This window comes from Pelodiscus sinensis, chromosome 12 (assembly GCF_049634645.1).
Source record: "Pelodiscus sinensis isolate JC-2024 chromosome 12, ASM4963464v1, whole genome shotgun sequence".
Taxonomy (NCBI): domain Eukaryota; kingdom Metazoa; phylum Chordata; order Testudines; family Trionychidae; genus Pelodiscus; species Pelodiscus sinensis.
In genome coordinates this window covers 11,930,290-11,943,723 of record NC_134722.1, presented here as the reverse complement: position 1 = coordinate 11,943,723, position 13,434 = coordinate 11,930,290, and the positions used below count along the sequence as shown (strand labels likewise).

The window sequence follows — 13,434 nt, the reverse complement described above, 5'->3', positions numbered from 1 at the left end:
CCAGCCCAGGGCTACGTCTACACTGGCCCCTTTTCCGGAAGGGGCATGTAAATTTCACTAGTCGTCGTAGGGAAATCCGCGGGGGATTTAAATATCCCCCGCGGCATTTAAATAAAAATGTCCGCCGCTTTTTTCCGGCTTTTAAAAAAGCCGGAAAAGAGCGTCTAGACTGGCCCCGATCCTCCGGAAAAAGTGCCCTACTTTGAAGTAGGAATAAGAGCCTCCGGAAAAGGACACTTTTTCCGGAGGATCGGGGCCAGTCTAGACACTCTTTTCCGGCTTTTTTAAAAGCCGGAAAAAAGCGGCGGACATTTTTATTTAAATGCCGCGGGGGATATTTAAATCCCCCGCGGATTTCCCTATGACGACTAGTGAAATTTACATGCCCCTTCCGGAAAAGGGGCCAGTGTAGACGTAGCCCAGATGTTTAACTGCAGAGTAGACACAAAAGAAGAATAAGGGATGATCTGCTCAGTCCAGCTGTGGAGGAAGAGCAGGGGAATCTCTCCCAAAATCCCTGCTGCCAGCAAGTGGAGACAGGGGTGTGGGAAAGGAGAGGCCTGGCTCTGCCATCCCACTCAAGAGCCAAGCTGAATGCACAGGTCGAAGTACACTGCTTCATGCACTCATGCACACACACACAAAAAGTGGGGGGAGCAGGAGGGCAGATGCAGAGAAACTAACTTCTTCCCCAGAGCAGGGAAGGAATTGTGACCCTGGTCTGCAACAGCTTCATGAAGTCCCTTACTTAGGGCAGACTGCAAAGATATAACCTACCTCTGATTCTAAAGGAAATCAGCATTTCCTGAGAAACAATGACAAATGCATACTTTTTTAGGTTGTCATTAAACCCAGCCCACTGGTTAGAACAGGGAGATGTAGCATTAACCTCATGGTCCGATCGAGTTAATCTTCTACCACAAGAATCAATCACCTTGTTGATTAAGATCTGATATTTTCATTTAACATCTCATATCAAGACTGTAATCTACAGCTGAAATTGAGGCCAGTAAATGTCTATCTTTTAATAAATATTAATAGGAATTAATTCAGCTGAAATGGTAATTGTAACTGGTCCAATTTCTTCAAAATTCCCATTTTAATTTGCCCTTATTAGCAGTGTATTACTGATTTTTTCCGACACGATTGTAAATTGACTTGTCTGAGGGCTTATAGTTAAATCTCAAAGACAAAAATATGTGCTGCGCAAATGAACTTCTATTACTGTAAGTTAAAGTTTTGTAAACAGAACTGTAATTTATTTAGTATTTTAATTCCCCTGTCCCCACTTCCTCTCCTTCTTTATGTGCCTTCTCTACTACCATCATTCAGTTACATACAAATACAAATGAAAATGGAGTATGTAATAAAATGTAGATAGATAACTAGAAGACATGGAAATAACCTAATAGTCACATACATGGCTGCACTCCTGAAAACAGATCTCCTAGCATGGACTCTGGTACCAGTAAAGCGTCCCACTGAAGTCACCTTTGGAAAGGATGACCAGATATTACTACTTGCTGTATCTAGCTACCTACTTATATGGCCCTAGTCACCTTAATACCCGAGCACTTAATAAAAAAAAAAGTGTTTTGTACAATCCTATTTTATTTTTAACCGTTTGGAGTGTGCCTTTTTGTCAGGGATTTCTAGTTATGGCAACATTCCAAAATATATTAAAAGATTCCAAGGACAGAAGAGAACATTGTGGTCACCTAGTCTGACTCACAATAGGCCATAGAATTTCCCCAAAGAAATTCCAAAAGCAGATTTAGAAAACATCCAATCTAAGAATAGACAGTAATGGAGAATCCATCACAAACCTGGGTAAGCTGTTCCAATTGTTAATTACTCTCACTGTTAAAAAATGTATGCCTTATTTCCAGTCTGAATTTGTCTAGCTTCAACTCCCCACCACTGAGTCATGTTACCATTTTCTCTGCTAGATTAAAGAGCCCATTATTAAATACTAGAAGATTTACTCAGCATTGCTCGGATCTTTAATTAATTTTAATTAATTTTTGGTTTGTGGAAAATAAACTTAAAATGTACATACTTTCTTTTTTTTTTAAAAAAAAAAGAATGGTCATGTAGCACCTTAAAGACTAAAAAAAAATGTAGATGATACCAAGAGCTTTCATGGGCTCGTGATATCATCTACATTTTTTTAAAATCTCTTAGGGTATGTCTACACTACAGAGATGATTGAAGCTGCCACTGTCGATCTTCCAGGGTTCAAATTAGCAGGTCTAGTAAAGACATGCTAATTCAAACGGAGATGGGCACTCTGGTTAATGCCAGTAAGTCCTACTTCCACAAGGAGTAAGGGAGGTCAAAGGGACAATGTTCTCCCTTTGTTTTCCTGAAGTGTGGCCAGCGCCAAAAGTTGAGTCAAGCTACTTCAACTTCAGCTATGCAATTAATGTAAATGAAATTGTATATCTTAATTCGACCTTGTCCCGTAGTGTAGACATACCCCAAGATGCTGCAGGACCATTTGTTGTTTTTTAAGTTTTTTCAGTTACACACTAAGGTGACTACCCCTTTGATACTTCATTTAAATCATTGCTCTGGGATGGGGCTGATGATGAGGGGTTCAGTATGCAGGCTTCCCCAGGGACAGAGGACTACCCCATCCCTCTTTCACCGTAGCAGCTTGGGGCCAGGTGAGAAGCACCTCTCCATGGCCACTGCAGCTCCAGTGGGCACAGCCGGGGAGGGAGTGCATGTCCCCAAACTGTGACAGGTCCAGGTTCATCTGTCCCGGCACTCACCAGCCAGAGTAAGGAATGCAGCAAATTGTGCACTTTCCCCTTGCTCTTTTATGAAGGGGAACAGCCAGCCATGTTCCCATACAAATGGAGAAACGAGCTTCAGGCCCCCCCTCCGCTGTCTCTAAAGGGCGCTTGTGGAGGTGGGAGGCTCAGGACTGGGGCAGTCCTGCCAGGGACGGTGTCCTCAGCCAGCTCCTTTCACCTGCCTAGTGATTCTGTCTCTTTTCTATTTGGTTTTATGAGAAGCAATCCCATTCCAGGCACATCCCATTTTCTTGGCACAACCAACGCTTTACCTTGCTTTAAGTTATGATCAGAGGAAGCTGTTAACTGAATTTAATGATCCTAGCTATTACTGTTTAGGAGGACTTGTTGAACAGACAGACAGACACATGGACAGACAGACAAATTATGTCAAATATAGATTTGCTCCCCTTGTAAATACTTATTATGTTAATCAAGTCACCTCTTAACATTGTCTTTGTTAAAATAAATAGACAAAGCTTCTTGAGTCTATCACTGTAAGCATTTTCTAATCCTTTAGTTGGTCTCATGTCTCCTGTCTCATTTTTCAACATTCTTTTTGATCTCATCAAAACATCATAGCTCACTTTCTTGAGCTCGTCACAAAAGTCTTGCTCAATAATTTGTTGGCAATGGCTCCTCTGGGACATTTTTTTGTTTGCTTGTTTCTCTCCATTCACAAATATGTGCCTTAAAGTTAGAAATCAAAAACTCCTTATCAGCAAAATAGGCAATAGTGTGCCACCCAACAAAATGTGTCAAGACTCAACAGTTTGAGAACCAACCATGATTGAATATTGTGGAGGAAATGCTGCATTGTAAAATGACCCTATTATTATATTATTAAAAGGTATAAGACACACATACAACGGATTCAGATACATAAGCAGAGCACCTCATTTTGTAGGATGTACACTAGTGCACAATAACTTACAAGACATAAGGAACAATGCTCTAATGCCTGAATACCTTTTGCAGGTACGACAAATGCAACTTATTTGCCTTTAACTGCTCCCTGAAATTTTTTTGAGATACTGTATATTATCCATAGTGACCCCTGAAGTCTCTTCTCTGAAGGGGTTTCCTTACTGTAGCCAACAGCGACTACTGCAAAACATACTAATGTGAATGGGAAGTTTTCCCTTTATCTAGTAAAAATTGGAGACAGTTAAAACTGCCTTCCAACATTATCTTTGGTCCCCCATCTGTATTGTTTCACCTTTTATTTTATTAAATCACTATTCATGCACCCATGAGTCTAATATATCTAAATCTTTCTCAGATTATGGGAATCCCTTGTTCTGTCAAGGGAAATAGCACAGCATAAATATTACTCAAAATAGAGATGTAATAAACTTTCAAATATTCATGAGAGACAGTTGTTGAATTTATATGGTAGTGATCTGAAGCCATACCTTCCTAGAGCAGCTAGAAGGGAGAAACAAACCACCAGACTCTGTCTAGAAGGAAGTGCAGTTTCCAAAAATACTGACTCACGAAAAAGAAGGAAAAAGGAAAAAATGAAGAATAAACAAGCAAAGAAGAAGGGAAAGGAGAAGGTAAGGAAAAAGAAAATGAAGGCCTGGGAGAAAGAGGCTAGATGTGGTGGAGAGTGGAATTTGAGAGGGAACAACATACCGTATATACTCGAGTATAAGTCGACCCGAATATAAGCCGAGGCACCTAATTTTACCCCAAAAAACTGGGAAAAAGTATTGACTCGAGTATAAGCCTAGGGTAGGAAATGAGGCAGCTACTGGTAAATGTAAAAAATGAAGATAGATACCAATAAAATTACATGAATATTTATTTCAAAGAAAAACAATAACCTAGCTCTGTAAGTGCAAAAGGGGGTCAACAAAAACAATATGGTATCAAAAATACCGTAACTTTAAAAGTACAACAACCTTAGCTCAATCAGCAACCAAGCTAACACACAAGAGCTAAAATCCTTCAAAACTGGAGTTCTCCTCCTCATCATCTGTATGTCCAAACAGAGCTTCAGCTGGTGTGAGGTTATCAGCATAGACATTGTCATCATCACTGACAAACTATTATGGAGTAGTTTTTTAAGAAAGCATATTGGAATGTATTTAACTCACTTAGAAGCAGTCCCAGCTCTACGAACATCAAAATGCAGTATGTAGAAAAAGTTGAAAGAAAAATATAGTAAATCTGCCCTCTTCCACAACAAGTAAAAATAGCACCTAATGTAGCATCATTGCCAATCTACAGCAGCTATTCAAGTACATGAAAGTTTAAGTAAAATACTTCCAACTTAATCTTAGAAATGTTTTATACCCTTTTAATATATCATTTTTTAAAAAGTTCCTATAAAGCTACATGTGGCATTTCATTTCTTTTCACAAGTTTTAGGAACTGAACTGAGCACTTTTAATATGCTCTGGATTATAAATTCTCTTTAAAAGTTTATTGTGAAATACTGGCAAAACCAATAGTCATTCAACTGGTATATAAACGAAACCCAAGAATATAATGAATTTCTATCTACAACATTTAGTCAAATCCACCAGGGAAGGGCAGTAATTTCTTTTAAAGTAGAACCCTTTAATTGTTCCTACGTACCTTCCAATATTCAGTTGTATTAAATACATTTCTTCAGACAATTGTCCTAGTATTCAGTCTTTCTTGTGTTTAGTGCACTAACAATCTGGCGTAAGTTACTGTACTAATATGAAACTATTCAGCAGTTTGACAGATTAAATATTTTTAATAAAACAGTACAGGCAGTCCCCGGGTTACGTACAAGATAGGGACTGTAGGTTTGTTCTTAAGTTGAATCTGTATGTAAGTCGGAACTGGCGTCCAGATTCAGCCGCTGCTGAAACTGACCACTAGTTCTGACTTACATACAGAATCAACTTAAGAACCCCAGGCGTCCCCAAGTCAGCTGCTGCTGAAACTGATCAGCAGCTGATTCCAGGAAGCCCGGGGCAGAGCAACTCTGCCTGGGGCTTCCTGTAATCAGCGCTGGTCAGTTTCAGCAGAAGCTGACTTGGGGACGACTGGGGCAGAGCAGCTGGGGTGCTGCTGGGTTGCTCCAATAGCTCCGCTCCTGGGTGCTACTGGACCAACCTAGCAGCACCCCATCTGCTCTGCCCCAGGCGTCCTGATTCAGCCGCTGCTGAAACTGACCAGCAGCAGCTGAATCAGGACCTGGGGCAGAGCAGCTGGGGTGCTGCCGGGTTGGTCCAGTAGTGCCCAGAGCGGGCGCTGCAGGACCAATCGGCAGCGCCCCAGCTTCTCTGCCCCAGAGTCCAAAACAAAAGCCTGGTCTGCTGGGGGGGGCGGAGCACACTAGCTGCACCCCCCCTCCCCAGCAGACCAGGGACAGGGGGAGCAGAGCCTCTGAGGCTTTGCTCTGGCAAAGCCTCAGAGGGAGGGACCCGGCTGCGGCTTCAGTCCGGGAGCCTGTGGTCTGCTGGGAACGGTCACATTTGTGCAAACTGAAGCCGCAGCCGCGGGGGGGTCCCGCGCCTCTGAGGCTTTGCCAGAACAAAGCCTCAGAGGCGCGGGGAACCGCCGCTGCTGCCGCTTCAATCTGGGTGCCTGTGGTCTGCTGGGGACCGTCCCCAGCAGACCACAGGCTCCCGGACTGAAGCCGCAGCCGCGGGGGGTCCCGCGCCTCTGAGGCTTTGCTCTGGCAAAGCCTCAGAAGCGCGGGAACCCGCCCGGTGCCCCTGGTCTGCTGGAGACGGTCTCCAGCAGACCAGGGGCACCGGAGCAGCTTTCGCCCCGACTTCCGGGGCTAGACCCGGCTAGACCCGGCCAGCGGCAGAGACGCGCTGAGCCCGCCCGCCTTAGTTCTCGAGATGCTGACTCGAGTATAAGCCGAGGGGGGGCGTTTTTCAGCACAAAAACTGTGCTGAAAAACTCGGCTTATACTCGAGTATATACGGTAGTTAATTGGACACGAGAGAAATAAAAGGCAACTATGTCATTAAAGGGAAAAGAAGGAGAAATTACTCACTAGGGTCTGATCCAAAACTTATTATAGCGGATGGAATGAGGGCCTTAAAATGGTCATTCTATTCAGGCTCAGTCAGTGAACAGTCTATATGGGACAATGGGTAGGCAGAACCAGGTCTTCAGCTTTTAATTCGTAGGTCCATTATCTGATGACATTAATCATCAATACCAGATTAGCATGGCCCCAGACATTGTTTCAAATAATGTCCATTAGCATTGACTCTGATATCATACAGTAAACCCAATAGGAATTTTGTGATAGACTTCAGGGAGTATAGGCTCAAGCCCTTAAACAGAACAGAATAAAAGAGGAGGCTCGTAGAGGAAGGAAGAGAACTCACCACTGAACACAAAGCAAAGCCTGCAATCCTCTTCCTTTGTCTTTTGTTTTCCAATACATGTTCACTGCAGATTACTGGAAAATCATCCATGAAGTCAATATTTTCCAGTCTCTGTGGGACCAGAGGTATGTTTGTGACTACGCCACAGATATTTGCAGTTCTGTTCCAGTCTCTTCATGCTGACTTGTAAACTTCTCTGTCTATAACATTAACACTAGGTGGGGAATCAATAGTGACTGCTAAACGTTATTTAAAGATGTTAAGTGGGAAAATGGGAAAACCGCAGAGCAGAATAGTATATTCAACTTACCTAATAATAAAAAAAGTGTTTTGCTGTAATTAAAACAGCAAACTAAGTTTACTTTTAAGTCTACTACAGGTTGAATCTCTCTAGTCTGGCACTCTCGGGTCCAGCAACATCTGTGGTCCAGCATGCTTTTAGTTAGTTGGATGTCCCTACATAACATGGGTATAGCTAAGTTTCCCATGGCCCCATAAGGTTTGTTTACCGCCACCAGTCCTGGCTCTCAGTGTTCTGTGTTGTTATTTAGTTCTAATTTACCCCGTCTTCTAAGCAGTAAGCAGTGGAAGTGTTGTAATGCTGCTAGACAATATTGACCTCCCGTGGTTTGGCAAATTCTCTGGTTTGGCACCAGTGAGGTCCCGAGGGTGCCTGAATAAAGAAGTTCAACCTGTATTAACTTTGTTCCATCACATCTTTCCATGATCCACTTCTTATGCAAATGATCATTTAGGCTCTGATCCTAAATAAGCATTCTAGCATGTGCATAATATTCGTCAGATGTATAGCAATCTTACTACTTAAATCAGCAAAATTACACAAAAGTGTAAATGCTTGGCAATATCAGGCCATAATACTATAATCTAGCCCTATTTATATTCCAGGCAAACACAAATAGCATAATAATAAGTATTACAATACCTTAGTACTGTCCATACACGAATTCACATCTTTGAGCAATACATTCTTATTTAGTTTAGAAAATCTAAAACAAATCATAGTCTGTTTTAGTAGTTCATCTCCTGTCCACATCTATTATGTTGATCAATGTAAAGGCCCTCTCAAAACAGGTAAAACAACTCAGGTTGTTAAATGTTTTTTCTCACCATTTGATGATGTATTTCTGGTAGAGTACGATAATATAATAACAAATCATACATCTATACCACCCACTTCTTAATAAATATGGGCAATTAGAAGATCACTTTTGACCAGAGAAAACACTAAAAATAAGGATGTAAAGAAAAATGTGAGAGAAAGTTAAAAATCAGACTTAACATTTTCATTAATATAGGCCCAGATTTTCAAGATCACACACTCACAATTAAGCATGAAAAAACAAGTGTGCATAATTTGTGTATGCAATTACTGCAGCTAACTACATAATTGTAATAAAATGCATGTGCAAGTGCTCATTTAAATGTCTACCTGGCCTTTTGTACAATTACTTTGATTTTCAAACACATTTTGGGTGACTACATATACAGTTTCTGCATACACATTTGTGCAAACACAGCTCTGAAAACAAGGTTCTCTGTGTCATGCTGTCAGTGTTGTGGGAGAACTGAAGCTGCCATAATCCACAGTCTTTTTGTGGACATAACCTCCTTCCCCAAAATTGGAAGCAAGGATACTCCAGAGTCAGGAGAAAAAACTGGCCTTGCTTAGGTAGACAAAAACAGCTGTAAGATGCAGTTTTACTGACTGGGATAGATAAAGTGAAAAGACAGTTTTGAGGGAAAGGAGGAATGAGAAAAACTAACCTTGATTCTGTTATCTCTGATTATAAGTTTTTTTTACTGAAACTGCTTTCCCAATAAGGAGAATAATCTGTTGCTAAAAAATGGTTAGCTTATTAATCTTTAGCTATAGCCAGTGGTCCAGTGAATAGGGCAAAGACTGGGAGCTAGAGAACACGAGATCCATTTCGAAGTCTTCCACTGGTTTTCTATATGAATTTGCACAGATCACCTTAATCACTATGCATTTGTGCAACATCTAGCACAAGACTGAGGCCTGTAGGCATTCCTATAATAATATAGATGGGTCATTGGTATGAGAAGTCCTGAAGTACCCCAACTATAAAAAGAGAAGGGGGTCTTATGCTATACAGCCTATTTTTAAAAAAATACATCCCATACATACATCTATTCCCTTCTCCTTATATTTCCATTTGTTGCCTCTATGTATGGAATTCTCCCTCAGTTCCAGTTCAATGAACAAACGCCATCTTTGAATTCAAATGTTCCTGGAAAAACAAGTCATCCCGGTTGTTTAAAATAAACTGTTTACTATTTTAGCAGGGGAAGAGAAGACAAAAGAAATAGTTTTGTTGTCCTGAGCTCAGAATACATCTCAGATTCAATGAAGCTATGCCAATTTACACCAACTGAAGCTCTATCCTTCTGCATCCATGGAGTATATTATGGGCTATTCAGCACGGGGATCGAGCTTTTGAATATTATCTGTCCAGCATATATGAATTTATATTTGCTATTCATATGATTAAAGAAAAGGAAAGCCACTTTACTATATTTCAATCCCCCCTAGGCAAACTATAACTCATATTTGTAACATCAAAATAACCATATCATCCTAAATATGCCTCACCTCTAAAACCATAGAACATATACCACGATCTGGAGGGTCATATCCAGATTCATGTCAGATTCACCCTCTTGGCTTAGAAGCACATTTGGCTAAGTGAAAAAACAAGCAAAGATTTTGAACAACGAATTTAAATCTTATCCAAACTGGGCTGCTGTGTTCTAATGCTCATTTAGCTAAAAGCGGACATTTCATTCAAATCAGCCTCCATTTTATGTGTGGAAGGCTGCAGCTATTTGAATCTGTAATGCCAGCGTTCCTAGAGTACATTTGCATAATCAATCTAGGAAGACATTTACTTGATGAGGGAACAACAGAAAAGGTGGGACTGGTTTATTGGTAGCAAACAGAGCTGAAGAGCTGTCGTGAATGTACACTGAAAACATGATATGGGATTGGATATGTCTCAATCATCAGGGTATCTTTATGTAGAAATTATAAGGAAATTTAAGCCGGGTTTGCAGAAAGAATGGAACAGACTAGTGGTGTCTAAAGATAAAGAAAGCAAATGGATGGATTTAGATGGTCTGTTTCAGTCACTGAACTGATGGGAACAGGAAGCAAAACAGGTGTGAGAAGAAGCACAAAGATCTATTCACAGGACTGCTAAATAGGAGAGATTGGGGAACGGGCTTGGAGCCACCTATCCCCTTTCCCAGGGGCCTGGCATTTCTGTCCTCCGCCTGTCTGTTAGGAATCAAGTGTGGTGATAAATCAACAATAGGGATTACACAGAAACATATAGGAAGGTTCTAAGATGATAAGTGTGAGTGGAAACAAGGACAAAAGATGAGAAATTGTATTTTATATAGTATGTGAATCATAGAAATGAAAATACTGAGTGTCTGAAAGAAACACAACAGCTTTATTTCAAGCCTCTACTTCTGCTCATGCACACAACCTATTCACGGGGCCCTTTTTGGGGACTGTCACCTTGTAGAGGTGAAGAGGCTTGCAGGCTCCAATGATGCTCACATCTAAGTTGTTGGGAGCTTCAAGGGTCTCCCAAGGTAAACTGATCTAAGGGGAGGTGCCAGACAACACACAGTCCAGTCCCCGAAGACCTTAACATTGAATCAGGCAGAAGAGGGCCCTTGGATCTCATCAACTGTGAAAGTGGATGAAAGCTGCAAGTAGGACACCTCCAGTTTTTTGGATTTTCCCTGCCATTAGTGCTCAGGCCTCCAACTTGTCATGACTGTATGGTTACTGTAGGCACACCAGCTTCCCACGTTAAAAGAAATCATGGACTATAGGGCTATGTCTAGAATGCAGGCTTCTTTCGAAAGAGGCTCTTTCGAAAGCATCTTTCGAAAGAGCCTCTTTCGAAAGATCGCGTCTAGACTACAGGTGGATCTTTCGAAAGAGAAATCCGCTTTTTCGAAAGAGAGCACCCAGCGAGTCTGGATGCTCTCTTTCGAAGACGGCCTCTTTACATTGAAGAACGCCTTCTTTCGAAAGAGGAGCTTTCGAAAGAAGGCGTTCTTCCTCGTGAAGTGAGGTTTACCGCCATCGAAAGAAAAGCCGCGTTCTTTCGAAATAATTTCGAAAGAACGCGGCTTGAGTCTGGACGCAGGGGAAGTTTTTTCGGGAAAAGGCTACTTTTCCTGAAAAAAACCCTGAGTATGGACACGGCCTAGGTGACAAAGACAGGATTAGTGAACCAGGCCGTCCCTAACCAGGAACTTGCATATAAGCCGTGATAGTTAGATGGTCATCTTGTACCTAGAGTGAAACAAGAATGCAACTTGGCAGCTACTACCATGACTGAGAGTTCTCTTTAAGATCCATCCTTCTTACCCCACATGGGGAGAGGACTAGAAAAGGTGCCTTCAATTTAGGCTGTCTCATACACTCCTGGCTAGATTACCACATCCAGTGGGATGGCTTTGCCTGTGGTCAAACTATAAACATTTACTTTTGCTATATGAAATATTCACACTCTGATGGATAATAAAGGTAATGCATGACCAGCAGGAACTGCTTTCATCACCAGGGAACTTGTGAGATACAACAACAACATTGCTGCCCTGAGTGAGGTGCCCAGATAAAGGTTCTCTCAGAGAAGGTGGTGGAGGCCATACCTTTTCTTGGAAAGGAAAATCTGCAAAGGACGAGTGCATTCCTGGAGGCAGTTTTGCAATTAGGAATAAGTTTGTCAATCAGTTTACAGAATTTCCTGTAGGAATCGATGAATGACTCTTTGTCTTGAGCTCAGTAACAGTCATCAGTGTGTATAGCCCAATGCTTGATTCTGTCAAGGATGGTAAGGAACATTTCTATACAGATCTTGACAGAGTCCTGACCAACATTCCCACAGAGAATAAGATCATTCTCCTCTGTGATTTTAACCTAGAATTAGACAGTAGTCAGATCTCTAAAATGGCACTATTGCAAAAGAAGGAGTAAGAAAGACTAACTCTAATGACATCCTCCTTCAAGCAAATGTATAGAAAATGACATGGTCATTACAAATACTCTCTGTAGACAAAGTGAGATGTATAAGACCAGCTGGAGACACCCTTGCTCCAGGGATTGGCATCTTCCTGACTGTGTTATTGTTAGCACTCAGGAGTTAAAGGATGTCCACATTATAAGGGCCACACATGGAACTGATAACTGTTGGACACCATCACCTTGTTAAATCAATCATGAATTTTCATATCCCCTCAGGAGATATGAAAGGAGACAAAATCAGTTTGAAAGAAATTCATCATGAAAGGCCCTTGAAGACATAGTGACTTAAACATAGAGTAGTGACTCGCTCATAGTGACTTCAGCAGTGTCTCCAAAGAAGTTTGCCATTGTGCCTACAGCTGATGATCCTGAACATTTCTGGAAAGGTTTAAAAACTGCCATTTTCTTGACATGTGCTGAGTCCATTGGCTGTTACTCAGCATCACCAACATTGGATCGATGAAAATAATCCTGAGATTTAGAGCCTGTTCAACTAGAAAAGAAGAGTTAATTGCATGTGGCAAAATGACATATCATACCAGCCGGAGAAAGAGTCATACAAACAATTCAAAACTGAAACCCAAAAGAAAATCCATAACAGCAAACAAGTGGTAACAAAAAAAGACCAAGCAAATTGATATGTATGCTGATAAACATGAAATGAGGAGCTTTTTTCGGTCAATAAGGGACATTTATGGTCCATGCTCTCATGGAGCCGTACTGCTCCAAGGGAAAGATGAGTCAATGTATTTTAAGGATAACAAGCAATCAAAGCCAGACGGAAGGAGCATTTTGAGTTACTCTTGAACTGAGTCAATTGTTTCTGATGCCACTATAGAATCTGTACCTCAATGATATGAAAGAAAATCTTTTGCTGACCTTCCCCACCCTTGAAGAAGTAACACAAGCTATTACACATACCAAGAAAAACAAAGCAACAGGGCATGATGGCATACCAGCTGAAGTTCTACTTTGTTGTCTACTTAGTTTTGTAGTCTAGTACAAGTCTTGTATTTGAACTAGTCTATAAGTCTGGAGGTGAAGAACTGGTAAGGAACTTCCACAAACTTTTTCTTCATATCTACTATAATAAAAAGATTCCAAAAGTTTTAGGGAACATTAGTGTTACAGTCTTTAAGAAAAGAGACAACTCAGAGTGTGGAAACTATCGAGGCACTGCTTGCTATCTACAGCAGGAAAAATTCTTGCTCATATC

General features: G+C 41.2%; 1 long non-coding RNA gene across 4 annotated transcripts in view; it reads left to right on the top strand.

The window, feature by feature from the left end:
* The first annotated feature begins 1,728 nt into the window (after positions 1-1,728).
* Positions 1,729-13,434, top strand: part of LOC142818189 (uncharacterized) — a 37,794-nt gene continuing 26,088 nt past the window's right edge. The window contains exons 1-4 of one of the 4 annotated variants that reach the window (XR_012906670.1): positions 1,777-1,830; positions 3,652-3,779; positions 4,225-4,360; positions 7,203-7,257. This is a non-coding gene — a long non-coding RNA (uncharacterized LOC142818189). Of the gene's footprint in view, positions 1,831-3,651; positions 3,780-4,200; positions 4,361-7,202; positions 7,258-13,434 lie in introns of all 4 variants that reach the window. The other 3 variants (XR_012906669.1, XR_003089262.2, XR_012906668.1) reach the window with 3 other exon arrangements.